Source organism: Oncorhynchus gorbuscha, linkage group LG24 (assembly GCF_021184085.1).
Source record: "Oncorhynchus gorbuscha isolate QuinsamMale2020 ecotype Even-year linkage group LG24, OgorEven_v1.0, whole genome shotgun sequence".
In the NCBI taxonomy this organism is placed as follows: domain Eukaryota; kingdom Metazoa; phylum Chordata; class Actinopteri; order Salmoniformes; family Salmonidae; genus Oncorhynchus; species Oncorhynchus gorbuscha.
The window spans coordinates 58,325,548-58,335,547 of NC_060196.1; the positions used below are offsets into that span (position 1 = coordinate 58,325,548).

At 47.9% G+C, this 10,000-nt stretch overlaps 1 long non-coding RNA gene across 1 annotated transcript in view; it reads left to right on the forward strand.

Annotated features, from left to right (window-relative positions):
* LOC124013437 overlaps positions 1-10,000 on the forward strand; it is a 79,625-nt gene that overhangs the window by 54,985 nt on the left and 14,640 nt on the right. The gene's annotated exons all lie outside the window — the stretch shown is intronic.

A 10,000-nucleotide genomic window follows, 5' to 3' on the forward strand; every position in this document is an offset into this window, starting at 1 on the left:
TGACTCTCTGGCTCTCTGGCTGGCTGGCTCTCTGGCTGGTTGGCTCTCTGGCTGGCTGGCTGGCTCTCTGGCTGGGTGGCTCTCTGGCTGGCTCTCTGGCTGGCTGGCTCTCTGGCTGGTTGGCTCTCTGGCTGACTCTCTGGCTCTCTGGCTGGCTGGCTCTCTGGCTGGTTGGCTCTCTGGCTGGCTCTCTGGCTCTCTGGCTGGCTGGCCCTCTGGCTGGCTGGATTTCTGGTTGGCTCTCTGGCTCTCTGGCTGGCTGGGTTTCTGGCTGGCACCATACAAGGCAAAGCAAGCACGGTAGCAGTGCATCGATGTATTGCCAATTGAGCCCTCTTTCAGACTAGGCCTGTGTCCATGCCTTCATGTATAATGGGCTGATGGTGAATGATGAGCGGTAACCACTACCGCACCAGTAGTAGTGGAGGAACAGAGTAGTGGGTTTTAGATTATGACCAGTATACTATTCAGACCATTAAAACTAATGAAATTACTGGCGTTGGTGCTGGGACTGGTGCTAGAACTGGGTCTGGAACTGGGTCTGTGAATGGGACTGGGACTGGAGCTGGGACTGGGTCTGGAACTGGGTCTGTGAATGGGACTGGGACTTGGATTTGCGCTGGGTCAATGCCTGCCTAGAAACTGGGTAATCTCAGTTAACCCAGAACTAAAATCTTGGTCAGATGCTCGTAGTCTGTCCAGAAGAGATTAGGTAAGTGGTGACTGGACAGTCACTAGGTGGTAGTGGTGGAGGAATAGGACTGGCACAGTACTACTGATGCCAGAGACAGGGACTGTCATTGAGACTGCTTCAGAAGGACAAGTGCTCATTTACTCTGTAACATCTAGCATTCTTGTCTCTGTTCTTGTCTCTCCCTTTCTCTCTAACCCAATCTCTTCTCTACCCTCCCTTTCTCTCTCTCTCTCTTCCCTACTCCTCCATTTCTCTCTACCTCTCTCTTCTCTACCCCTCCATTTCTCTCTACCTCTCTCTCTTCTCTACCCCTCCATTTCTCTCTACCTCTCTCTTGTATCTACTCCTCCATTTCTCTCTACCTCTCTCTCTTCTCTACCTCTCCATTTCTCTCTACCTCTCTCTTGTATCTACTCCTCCATTTCTCTCTACCTCTCTTGTCTCTACTCCTCCATTTCTCTCTACCTCTCTCTTGTCTCTACTCCTCCATTTCTCTCTCTTCTCTACCCCTCCATTTCTCTCTACCTCTCCTCTATTTTTCTCTCTACCTCTCTCTTGTATCTACTCCTCCATTTCTCTCTACCTCTCTCTCTTCTCTACCCCTCCATTTCTCTCTCTTCTCTACCTCTCCATTTCTCTCTACCTCTCTCTCTTCTCTACCCCTCCATTTCTCTCTACCTCTCTCTTGTATCTACTCCTCTATTTCTCTCTACCTCTCTCTCTTCTCTACCCCTCCCTTTCTCTCTCTTCTCTACCTCTCCATTTCTCTCTACCTCTCTCTCTTCTCTACCCCCTCCCTTTCTCTCTACCTCTGGCTGTCTCCCCTGAGGCCCTACTGCCCTATTATAAAGGACAACCTGAGGAGTGGGGTGGCAAAAGAGAATTATACTTTTCTCATTACTTGTAGCTGGTAACGCCACATTCTTGGTCTGCATGTAACGCCTACTCTTGCTCCCTCCCTCCTGCCCTCGACGTCGCTGGTCTACTAACCACCAAGACCTGGCAACCCACATTGTGCACACCTGCTCATCACTTTCTCCCTGATTTACTCCCACCTTTTATGTAGTCCTCAGTTGTCTTCGGTTACTAATTGTTTTCTGTTACGTTATGGCCGTGCCTAATGTTTGCTAAAACCGTTTTGGTTCTTTATTAAACTCACCTTCTACACCTGCTTCCTGCCTCCCGGCGCGTACGTTACAGAATGAACACCTCGACAATATGGAAGCAGCAGAAGATTTAACTCTCCTCCAGGCGGTTAAGGAACAAGGTCATCTACTCCATCAACACCACGACCAGAGGGCAGAGAGGGAGTTGAGCGACTCTTCCAGCTCCGGCAGGGTACCCAGACCGCAGAGGAGTACTCCCTCATCTTTCGGACTGTGGTAGCTTCCAACGGATGCGGCGCTCCGCATTCTATTCCGCTGTGGATTGCATGAGAAGGTTGAGATGGAGTTGACATGTCAGGATGACAATAATTCCTGTGGGATGCTCTCATCTCAATGGTCATCCGTCTGGATAACCTTCTGCGGGATCGCCGGTGTCCATCTCGCTACTCGCCTCCCTCCTTTGGCTGTCCCGAGGAAGAGCCTGAACCCATGGAGGTAGGGACCACACACCTCTCCGCTGCAGAGCGGCGTCACCGGAGACAGCTGCGACCAGGAGGGCAGTGGTGTCTGGTGAACAGAACAGAGAGGCGGCCTCTTGACCTTCCATCCCCCAGGGTAGGCGTGAGTATCCCATTTTCATAGTTTTTTAGCCAAACCCTTTCTGGTTCCTATTTCACTGGATGGCTGTCCCTCAAGTATTGTTTCTACAGCTCTAGTGGACTCCGGTGCCGTTGGGAACTTCATCAACCAGGCCCTCACCTCCTCCCTGAATTTAATCTCATAAGTCGCTCACCTCTCCTTTTCCTATCCCAGCTCTGGACACACGATCATTAGGATCTGGCACAGTTACACACATCATCGCACCACTCACCCAATGCGCCCTTCTTCATCACCTCTGCACCTGTACACCAGGTAATCCTCAACCTCCCATGGCTCCAACGTCACATGGTCGAGTATGAAAATGACCGCATGGGGACCAGGATGTGGTTACATCAAATCAAATAAAATGTATTTATAAAGCCCTTCGTACATCAGCTGATATCTCAAAGTGCTGTACAGAAACCCAGCCTAAAATCCCAAACAGCAAGCAATGCAGGTGTAGAAGCACGGTGGCTAGGAAAAACTCCCTAGAAAGGCCAAAACCAAGGAAGAAACCTAGAGAGGAACCAGGCTATGAGGGGTGGCCAGTCCTCTTCTGGCTGTGCCGGGTGGAGATTATAACAGAACATGACCAAGATGTTCAAATGCCGGTTGAGGTTACATCCGGTTGAGGTTACATCCCGGTTGTGGTTACATCCCGGTTGTGGTTACATCCCGGTTGTGGTTACATCCCGGTTGTGGTTACATCCCGGTTGTGGTTACATCCCGGTTGTGGTTACATCCCGGTTGTGGTTACATCCTGGTTGTGGTTACATCCGGTTGACTTTACATGCGTTACATGCCGGTTGACGTTACATGCTGGTTGAGGTTACATACCGGTTGAGGGCCCTGTGAATGCCCACCAGCCTATCAATCGGTCCTGCTGTATCGTTAGCCCTGTATGTTGGGACGTAGATGTGGATATATCCGGAGTGCATCTACGTTCCCACAGGGCTGAGAGATCGGCTGTTAACCTGGGCACACACATCCCTCGCCGCTGGTATCACCCAGGTATCACCCACACCCACATCTAATCCCTCTCCGAAAAGTACTGGTGGCCCACTTTGGCCCAGGACTTCCCCCACTATTCTAACACATGCTCCATATGTACTCAATCCAAATCTCCCAGGGCTCCAGCAGGGGAAACTACTGCCTCAGCGGCCCTGGTCATATTTGTCCATAGACTTTGTAACTGATCTCCCCTTTTCTGGTGGTTGTACCACTATTATGGTTGTTATTGACAGATTCTCTAAGTCCTTCCGTTTTAGTCCTCTTTCTGGTCTCCCTACCGCTCTCCAGGTCACTGAAGCACTATTCCAAATGAAATCAAATCAAATGTATTTATATAGCCCTTCGTACATCAGCTGATATCTCACAGTGTTGTACAGAAACCCAGCCTAAAACCCCAAACAGCAAGCAATGGAAGGAAAGCCCATTATCAGTCGTAGTTCCCAAGTCCCAATCAGAAATGTTCTACTCTGCAGCATCCCGGGTGGCGCAGTGGTTAAGGGCGCTGTACTGCAGCACCAGCTGTGCCATCAGAGACTCTGGGTTCGCGCCCAGGTGTTGTCATGACCGGCCGCGACCGGGAGGTCCGTGGGGCGACGCACAATTGTTGTCCGGGTTAGGGAGGGCTCTGCCGGTAGGGATATCCTTGTCTCATCGCGCACCAGCAACTCCTATGGTGGGCTGGGCGCAGTGCGTGCTAACCAAGGTTGCCAGGTGCACGGTGTTTCCTCCGACACATTGGTGTGGCTGGCTTCCGGGTTGGTTGCACGCTGTGTTAAGAAGCAGTACGGCTGGTTGGGTTGTGTATCGGAGGACTCATGACTTTCAACCTTCGTCTTTCCCGAGCCCGTACAGGAGTTGTAGCGACGAGACAAGATAGTAGCAGGTGAATGCGCCAATTTGTTAGTCGCTCTGGATAAGAGCGTCTGCTAAATGACTTAAATGTAAATGTACATGCTACTAAAACAATTGGATACCACGGAATTGGGGAGGAGAAAAAAAAAAGAAAAAAAAGTTATACACATTCAGGTCTTCTCTTTCATTGTGTTGCATCATCATTTGATCCATATGCTTCTTACAGAATTTTCCCTCAGTAGCACTAAGTAGGTTACAAGACCAAGTACTCTTTTCACAACCCCGGAGACCCATTTGTGTCTCTCTCCTCCCTTGGTAATCTCGGACGAGCACTGTTCGTTCCCGACTGGAAAACCCCCCCCCCAGAAAGACGCTTTCCCGACCCCCTTGCCCTGAATCTTCGACTGCATACCAGCTGAAAAAAACTGGGGGTTTAACCAGTTTAACCTTGTTCTGACCTGTCTTTTTAGGAACAACTCTTCTGGAGTTTTTCCAGTTGCGACATTGTAGCGTATTCCTGTAGGCAAACAGAAAGCTGTCCTAACTGCTGTACAGACCGTCCCGATGCACTTGTCCTTCTCTAGAGCCTATTTTAGATTCTATTCAAGTCGCTCTATTTGAAACTGCACGGTACGGTGCCGACTGGGTGTGCCCCCTCCTCCCATTCAACTGGAAGAATATCTCCATCTCTTTTTGACACCATCTGTCTGAAACACACTCCTCAACTAACCCGTAGGCTGAGAACGTTGCCCGGAGTGTGTCTACCGTGGCTGTAGCTGGAGTATTACTCATACACTTTACTTCTGGCCAGCGTGACTATGCATCCGTAACTACTGACAACCGGGTCCTTTCCCCTTTTGAGCAAAATCTATATGAATACGTTTGCCAGGGCTCTCAGGCCGTTTCCAAGGATGCACTGGTGCAAGGTTCGGCATATTCCTATTAGACTGACACACCTGGCATCTCCTTACCGTGTGTCGTGGAAATGTCCTGTATTTACCAAATCATGAGACCAAACCACCACACAAGTCAGTTATCACAACACTTTATGATCTTTATCATCTTTAATTATATGAGCTCCATCACAACCCTGTGACTCTCAGATCAATTCAGTGTCTATAAATGAATTCTCTGAGAGTCCTTACAAAACAGTTCTTAGTATCATTTATAGCCAAGACACACCCCTCTCAACTCACATGATGAATAACAGATCTTAGGAACATTACAAAGGAATACTTTACCTGAGAGAGGAGTATCCCATAGCCAGACAGCATTAGCTATAAATTATCGTTCAGTTTGCTCTCCTAAAACGAGGTTCTACTTCTCGTTCTTGGTACAACATAGTACCAAGACATTACCTCATCCACTAGCATATATCAAATACACCCTTCCTGGACTAGGATCACAGAGACAGGGTGACTGGCACGCAGACATTGTGGAGCCAAGAGATAATTGGTTCCCCCTCAATCACCCCTTCACATGGTTTAAAAGATATGTTTACAAATGAAGACAAGCTTGACCTCTCCCCTCTCTGCGGCCCAAGTAACTGAACCCAGGACAGACAAATGATAACTGCAAATGGTCACCACTATAGTACAACAATATACATTCTAAATGACAAGTAACTCACAAGCATATAATGAAAATAAAACATCTTATCTATGATACCCAACTATTCTGATTCATCCCCAACACGTGTCTTCTGTATCTGAGTCTAACCTGGGCCACCAAAAGTGGCTCCTTGCGAGAACTTTCATTTCTACCATGCTCCAATGGGTTCCATGTATCTCCTTCAGTAGGTCCCTGTGTAGAGTAGCCCGGCACCAACGCTCTCTCATATCCCATAACCCACAATCACTTTCTCCAGGGAGCTCATCCCTTCTCACCCAATAAGGCTTTAGTTCAGGATCAGTAACATGGTTAGGTCACCCTGTCAGTGTAAAATGCTTCACTTTTTTGCCAAACCCTTTGTCTTTGGTAGTTTCCCTGGTTATGTCCTTCGCTAAAATGGGAAGTACATCGAAAAATGACACTTGATATTTTGGATTTCTGCCATGCTGCTGAGAGGACTTGTATTGTATGTCATACTGATATGTTCATCTATCCTGGATGTAGCCCCTGTTCCTCTATCCTGGATGTAGCCCCTGTTCCTCTATCCTGGATGTAGCCCCTGTTAGTCTATCCCGGATGTAGCCCCTGTTCCTCTATCCTGGATGTAGCCCCTGTTCCTCTATCCTGGATGTAGCCCCTGTTAGTCTATCCTGGATTTAGCCCCTGTTTGTCTAGCCTGGATGTAGCCCCTGTTCCTCTATCCTGGATGTAGCCCCTGTTAGTCTAACCCGGATGTAGTCCCTGTTCATCTATCCTGGATGTAGCCCCTGTTAGTCTAACCCGGATGTAGTCTCTGTTCCTCTATCCTGGATGTAGCCCCTGTTAGTCTATCCCGGATGTAGCCCCTGTTTGTCTATCCTAGATGTAGCCCCTGTTAGTCTATCCTGGATGTAGCCCCTGTTCCTCTATCCTGGATGTAGCCCCTGTTAGTCTATCCCGGATGTAGCCCCTGTTCCTCTATCCTGGATGTAGCCCCTGTTCCTCTATCCTGGATGTAGCCCCTGTTAGTCTATCCTGGATTTAGCCCCTGTTTGTCTAGCCTGGATGTAGCCCCTGTTCGTCTATCCTGTGACCCAAGTTAGTGACACTAGACTGAAAAGACTTGTCCCTGTTTACTCTTAACCCAAGCTCTTGCATCCTCTTTAACACTGCTTCTACAGGGTTAACCTGGGGCTGTGGACCACTTACAGGAAGTGGTCCTCTGCCCGATTTCCCTGTGATAAGAATGTCATCCAGAAAGTACAGAGACCCAGGTTAACCCTGTAAGACCTGGTCCATGACACGTTGGAATACAGCTGGAGAGCTTGATACTTCATAAAGCGGCAGGGTAGTCTAGTGGTTAGAGCGTTGGACTAGTAACCGGAAGGTTGCAAGTTCAAACCCCCGAGCTGACAAGGTACAAATCTGTCTGAACAGGCAGTTATTGAAAATAAGAATTTGTTCTAGTTAAATAAATAAATAAATAAGGCCCTCTATTAATCTGGTATAAATCTATCAATGTGTTTGTAGTCAATAAATACTTTGACTCTTCATCTACCTCCACAGTTTATGCGTCTTTAAATCTGATGCTGTACAGCTTCTCTGAGATAGACACTGCAGCCTCAGTATCTACCTCCATCTTTACCCCCCACCCCCCCGTTACATCACCATGACCATATAAGGATTCACTATCACTACACACAGTAAAAAGCCCCAAGTCCTTTTCTGACTGGTGATTTCCGACTGTGCTGTAGCCTGCAGGCAACTTGATCTGTTGTCAAGTAGCGTGTCCCCTTCACTGGATCACAGTGTGCTGTTTGACAGCGTTGCTTAGAAAACGCTCTGTTCCCCGCAGATGCTCTCTCCCTGCGAGCCCTTTTAAAGATGTCCAGTCTTCAGGCACGCTCTGCATTGTAACTCCTTGTAACGGCAGGTCTGCTGTGAATTTCTTGTCCCCAAACAGCGAAAACAGGGCTTTGACGTCTCCCTCCTCTGGCCTGACATCCACTGTTGGATCCGGGTCGATGCCCCTCCCGTTTTGTGGTCAACTGATCGGTTCTCAACTGAGTCTGTGTCTAATGAAGTTTCTGCATACTGTGGGCTGTGCACTCCCAAGTTGTTGACGATGTCCAATACTTTTGCCCAGGTTAAATTCTCCCCATATGTCGCGCTCTCCCCTGTAACTATTCCCCAGGTCGTTGCTGCAAATGAGAATGTGTTCTCAGTCAACTTACCTGGTAAAATAAAGGATAAATAAAAAAATAAATAAATAAAATTAACATCTTGCCAGCGCAGCTCTTAACTGGCATCTCTATTAAACTAGCTGTTCCCTCATCTGCTCCTCTAGTGCAGCCCCAGACTCACATGTAGCCGCCAGTCCCTTTAGCGATGCTATGTACTCAGCTAACATCTCTCCCGCCGACTGTTTCCTATCCCGAAAAACATTCCTCTCGCTCAATACGTTCCGTTTTGGTGCATAACAGTCTCTGAAATGAGCTCCTGGAAGCTAACTTCTCCCGGCTTCTTTGGCGCTAACAAATCTTTCAGCAGCGTAAATGTCTTTGAACCCACGACTGATAGAAATTCCGCTCTTCTGCGGTCGTCAGCTATCTCGTTGGCCTCCAAAAAATGGCAAAAATCGCTCCTCATACAGTATGTGCTGAAGGTCTCGTTAGCCTACTGGAAACACAAACTGGTCTCACTACTGAAAAGTGCCATAGCTCTCATTAGCCCAAGCGTCATTTTTTTCCCAGCTGACCAGTTGATTTACTCACGTTAGTTACTAGCTAACTTTCTAGCTCGTTCACTCGGTTGGTCATCAGTAGTCTGAGGATTTTGCCTTGGAATTCCGCTATCCTCGTCGCCAGTTGTTGTATCCTAAGATGCTGGGTTCTTTTACTGCATGCTTAGATGCTGTTTTTTTTTACTGCATCCTAAGATGCTGGGTTCTTTTACTGCATCCTAAGATGCTGGGTTCTTTTACTGCATCATAAGATGCTGGGTTATTTTACTGCATCCTTAGATGCTGGGTTATTTTACTGAAGACTCCGGAGCGTACTTATAATGAACGGAACAGATTTATTTAATGTTCTCCTTAACACATTACAGTTGACTATTCTCTACAGTGTCTTCAGCCCAACAGTTGACTACTCTCTACAGTGTCTTCAGCCCAACAGTGGACTACTCTCTACAGTGTCTTCAGCCCAACAGTGGACTACTCTCTACAGTGTCTCCAGCCCAACAGTTGACTACTCTCTACAGTGTCTCAGCCCAACAGTCGACTACTCTCTACAGTGTCTTCAGCCCAACAGTTGACTACTCTCTACATTGTCTCCAGCCCAACAGTCGACTACTCTCTACAGTGTCTCCAGCCCAACAGTCGACTACTCTCTACAGTGTCTTCAGGCCAACAGTGGACTACTCTCTACAGTGTCTTCAGCCCAACAGTCGACTACTCTCTACAGTGTCTCCAGCCCAACAGTTGACTACTCTCTACAGTGTCTTCAGCCCAACAGCGACTCAGTGTCTTCAGCCCAAAACTGTCTCTACTGTCTTCAGCCCAACAGTCCCCAATGTGTGGAACAAACTCCTCTACAGTGTCTTCAGGACAGCGGAGTCAATCACCACCTTCCGGAGACACCTGAAACCCCACTACTCTTTAAGTGAATACCCAACAGGATAAAGTAATGTCTTCAGCCCAACAGTAAAATATTTAGATGTCACTATTGCCCAAAGTGGTTGTTCCACTGGATGTCATAAAAATGCACAACTTGTACAGTGTCTTCTGGATAAGAGCGTCTGCTAAATGACTTAAATGTAAAATGTTAAATGTACTCTCTACAGTGTCTTCAGCCCAACAGTTGACTACTCTCTACAGTGTCTTCAGCCCAACAGTGGACTACTCTCTACAGTGTCTTCAGCCCAACAGTCGACTACTCCCTACAGTGTCTTCAGCCCAACAGTCGACTACTCTCTACAGTGTCTTCAGCAAAACAGTCGACAACTCTCTACAGTCTCTTCAGCCCAACAGTCGGCTACCCAACTCTCCGATACATCATTGAACTTTGACCTCCCTTCCATCTCGTAATCCAATCACTTCAATGCAAGA